The sequence below is a fragment of the Octodon degus genome, unplaced genomic scaffold (genome assembly GCF_000260255.1).
Source record: "Octodon degus isolate 3935 unplaced genomic scaffold, OctDeg1.0 scaffold00017, whole genome shotgun sequence".
NCBI classification, from domain to species: domain Eukaryota; kingdom Metazoa; phylum Chordata; class Mammalia; order Rodentia; family Octodontidae; genus Octodon; species Octodon degus.
Window position 1 is genome coordinate 3,348,278 of NW_004524593.1, and position 5,066 is coordinate 3,353,343.

Here is a 5,066-nt window from a genome sequence, read left to right on the forward strand (position 1 = left end):
GGACCGCCCGGCAGGAAGAAGCCCGGGAGGGGGCGGGCTGAGGAGGAGGCGGTGGGCCGGGGGCGCGCGCGTCCGGGCCCCTCTGCGCGGCGTGCGCGCTCCGGAGGGCGGAGGCGCCCTCGCGGCCCCGGCGGCGGCGCGCGCGCGCGCGCACGTCCCTTTCTAGTAGAGAGAGCGAAGGCCCGGGGACCGCGGAGCTTGAACCAGAGTTGGACAGCAGGGACACGTAAAAAGGCGAGAGCGCCCTCGAAGGGAAATCCGCGCCCGCGAACCCACCCTGAGCCAGGTGGACTGAAGCCCTGCGAGCTGAGTTGTGAGATAATTCCGTTCGAGGAGAGCATTTTCTCACTCCTAAACCTGGTTCCTAATTTCCATCCTTACTTCCCGGCAACCTTGAGGGACGTCCCCTCAAAGTGGGCTCACTTCTTCACCAGTTAGTATTCTCCGTCCTTCCGAGATGCCTGTGTGTTTATGGAGCACTCCCTTGTTGACTCCTTCTTTGACATCCAAGAAACTGAAGAGGGAAATAATGGAAGGGAATGAATGATGAAGTGCTGAGCACAGTTGTGAAGACAGGGTACCCTCATTTGCACGTTTTTATCCTTTAGGATAATACATGTTGGCATAATAACTAGGTAGAGATAAAAAGAAATCAGCCCTTTTCTCTCATGGATCGCAGAAATGTCCTGATCTTTGAACGGTGAATATGTCCCTACCAAGGTCCTGCAACCAGAAAAGACCTGTGTGTTCATCTATCTATCTCCTTAGCACTGTGTCTGTAGATCTGTGGCACCTGTATATTCAACTTTAGGTTGATCTGTACAACATATCCGCCCTGAGAACATGCTTCATTCATTATTATGCTTCCCACAATGAATTGTGCCTGACCAATAGGAAGTATTCAGAAAAAGTGGTTGCAAAAATAAGTACATATGGTGTAGCAAGAGTTCAGTATATCTAATTATTTGAGCCATAAGATGACTTTTTTAGTTTAATTTTTCCTTCTATCCCATTTGTAGCATTCCTCAGATGTAGGGACTTCTCTGAGCCAATAAATGTCCTTAGTTGTCTAGAAAAACTTTTATTATTTGCAACCAAAACTAAACTTTTCTATGCATGTTAGAGAAGAAAGAGCTATAGTTGTATTATACAACACTTACCTGGATATATTTCCAATGGAGTAAATAGTTAACAACCTATTTAGTAAGATTTTAGATTATTAAAAGTCTTGAAAAGAGTTTGATCACTCCCACCGTCCCCCCAAAAAAATCCTGCCCTGAATAGGTTACCTGATGTCTGAAAACCCATCAGTACACCTTTCTTTTTTGCTATAACTTTTCCATAATTTTATTGATAAATAGCAATGAGACAGTTTCAAATCAAATTGGTAAGACAGTTTCAATAATTAACACATTACATACATTCCTCCCAGTGGTTAATTGCTGTACAAGATGCAGACATGATATCCTATCTACAACTTTTTTGCTATAGTTTATATTCTGTGCCCTATTTAAATTGACTTTCCTGGAAAAGATCACTTCATAACTCTAATTCCTAATCTTGTATAAACAAGCTTATTGTATGGTTTCTGAGTCATTTTTTGATAGTAGAAAGATCAGGAGAAACAACGTTTGCTACTTGAAGAAAGGGGAAATCATAGCAAAAGCAAAAGATGTAATAGAAGTGAAACTAGAGATAGAGAAAAAAGCTTTTTTTCCCATAATTTTATTGAGAAATAAATAGCAATTAGACAGTTCAAATAGAATTGGTATTTTTTATTTTAGTTTTATGTAAAACTGTAGTTCAGAGTACTCTAGACATATCATGCTAAACCTGTATGATAAATTAAACCTATGTTGTAATCACTTTTGGAAGGGAGGGAAGGCACTGAATTCAGAACCTTCACACCAACCTACAACCTTTTTTTTACTTTGAGCCATAGTCTCACTAAATTCCCTGGGCTGGTTTCAGATTTGCAATCCCGGTCTCAGCTTCCTAGAGTGCTGGGATTGCAACACTGGGATTCCAGGTATGTACTACATGCTCTACTACAACCATCATTTTAAGACTAAGTAAGAGTACATTAAAAAAAAAATTTTTAAAAAAGAGTACATTGAAACAATGTATATTTGGGAATCAGAAAATTTCCCTGGCAGTAGAGGAGGTGAGAAAAACCATAAATGCCTCTGGAGAAATACCTAATCTACTGGGTGTTATTGTTACTTTTTGAGACAGGGTTTCACTGTGCAGTTCTCTCAGGCTTTGAACTCACTGTGTAGCCCAGGCTGACCTTGAACTCACACCTGCCTCAGCCTCCAGAGTGCTGGAATTAGAGGCATATACTATCGCACCCAGCTTGTTTTTCTAATTTGCTAAGAGACACCAATCCAAAACAATTTTTCTCATGTTTTATGTGAGATTCATTCTGTCAAAGCCCTTTTCTTTGATGTAGGGCAGTAATCAGAAGTAAACACTTTGGGAGATCATTTTGTAAATGTAAATCTCTGTACCCAACTCCTAAGAGATTCATTACCTCAAGGATGGAACCCAAGACTTATTTTAACTTTCTATTTAAAAAAGTGTTTAAGAGCATGCCACCAAGATAGCTCAGCAGTCTAAGCACCTGCCTTGGCAAGCTCAGGGATCAGGGTTCGATCCCCAGCAGCACATGCCTTGCTGGCCCCACACCTGGGACTTGCTGACCAGGCCGCAGAGACCGAGTATGGTGGCACATGCCTGTAATTCCCAGCACAGGGGCAGCTGAAAACAGGAGGATCACTAAGAGTCTCAGCTACATAGTGAAACCCTGTGCCAAATACATTTTTTTAAAAAAAGTTTAAGCACATAAAATGTACAGTACTACAATGATCCCTCATGTGTCAATCACCCAGGCTGAACAACTATCAACAAATGGCTATACTTTATAGCTCTAAAAGGTAGGAATTCCATTACTACCATCAATGAAACCCAGAATGTAGGATACTGTATGGGACAGAAAAGCAAGTTCCTATCAACAAATAAATTGAATGAATTTTATGGTAAGGAAGATAGTCATTTTGCTTGTGTGTTTTTAACAGCTTCATGTTATATAATTGAATATACAATAAACTATTATGTGAAGAGTGAACTGTGACAGGTTTTGACTGTACAAACCAGTGAAACTGTCACCACAGTCAAGATAATGAACATATCCATCATTCCCCCAAAGTGTTCTTGTGACCTTTTCCTGCTCTGCCTCATCTCCTGCATCCTCATCTGCTATTTTTTTTACAAACTTTGTTAAAGCATTTATTCTGAGACATGGGTACACATGGAAAAGACAGGATCACAAAAGATCAGACATGATCAAGATGATGCCACCAGAAAAGCTTAGTCATTGTTAGCTACACTGAAGCTCAAACTCTGAGAGCGTGACATGGTGCAGGGCTGAAGGGAATGCACAACTAATACTCCTCTCCTTCCTCCTCACCTTCTCCTTCCACAGAATCCACACCAACCTCCTCATAATCCTTCTCAAGGGCATCCATGTCCTCCCAGGCCTCAGAAAACTCCCCTTCCTCCATCTCCTCACCCATGTACCAGTGAACAAAGGCACGCTTGGTGTACATCAGATCAAACTTGTGGTCCAGGCGAGCCCAGGCCTCAGCGATAGCTGTGGTGTTGCTCAGCATGTACACAGCCCGCTGTACCTTAGCCAGGTCTCCACCAGGCACCACAGTGGGAGGCTGGTAATTAATGCCCACCTTGAAGCCAGTGGGACACCAGTCCACAAATTGGATGCTGCACTTGGTCTTGATGGTGGCAATGGCAGCATTGACATCTTTGGGGACCACATCACCACGGTACAACAGTCAGCAAGCCATGTATTTACCATGGGAGGGTCACATTTCACCATCTGGTTGGCTGGCTCAAAGCAGGCATTGGTGATCTCTGCTACAGAAAGCTGTTCATGGTAGACTTTCTCAGCAGAGATGACAGGGGCATATATGGCCAGAGGGAAGTGGATACGGGGATAGGGCACCAGGCTGGTCTGAAATTCTGTCAGATCCACATTCAGGGCTCCATCAAATCTGTGGGAAGCAGTGATGGAAGACACAATCTGGCTAATAAGGCAGTTCAGGTTAGTGTAGGTGGGGCGCCCAATATCGAGGTTTCTACGACAAATATCATAGATGGCCTCACTGTCTACCATGAAGGCACAATCAGAGTGCTCCAGGGTGGTGTGGGTGGTGAGGATGGAGTTGTAGGGCTCTACCACAGCTGTGGAGACCTCGGGGGCTGAGTAAATGGAGAATTCGAGCTTGGACTTCTTGCTGTAGTCAACAGAGAGACGTTCCATCAGCAGGGAGGTGAAGCCAGAGCCAGTGCCCCCGCCAAAGCTGTGGAAAACCAGGAAGCCCTGCAGACCTATGCACTGGTCAGCCAATTTCTGAATTCGGTCTAAGATGAGGTCAATGATCTCCTTGCCAATGGTGTAGTGCCCATGGGCATAGTTGTTGGCAGCATCTTCCTTGCCTGTGATGAGCTGCTCAGGGTGGAAGAGCTGGCGATAGGTACCAGAGCATACTTCATCAATGACTGTGGGTTCCAGGTCTACAAACACTGCCCTAGGCACATGTTTGCCAGCACCAGTCTCGCTGAAGAAGGTGTTGAAGGAGTCATCTCTGCCCCCAATGGTCTTGTCACTGGGCATCTGGCCATCGGGCTGGATGCCGTTCTCCAGGCAGTAGAGCTCCCAGAAGGCGTTGCCAATCTGGACACCGGCCTGGCCAATGTGGATGGAGATGCACTCACGCATGGTGGCTTTGGGTCAGGGGGCGGAAGCAGCAGGAGCAGACGCCAGGCCGCGGTCACCATCCTCAACAAGCTAAGAGTCGAGGTGAGTAATGCACTCTCATCTGCTATTACTATAGATTAGTTTGTATTTTCCAAAGTTTTCCCTAGTAGATGGAATCATACTGCATGTATTCGTTTGTGTGTGTGTTGCTTTTCCCATACAATTATTGTGCTGATTATCACTATTTTGAGATTCACCCGTGTTTTTGTACATGTCGTTAATCTGTTCT

General features: G+C 44.6%; 1 pseudogene across 1 annotated transcript; it reads right to left on the reverse strand.

Annotated features, from left to right (window-relative positions):
• Nucleotides 1-3,274: 3,274 nt before the first annotated feature.
• On the reverse strand, nucleotides 3,275-4,849 carry LOC101593009 (annotated as a pseudogene). Its single transcript, XR_192398.2, has one exon. The product of XR_192398.2 is annotated as a tubulin alpha-1B chain-like (transcript).
• Nucleotides 4,850-5,066: the final 217 nt, after the last annotated feature.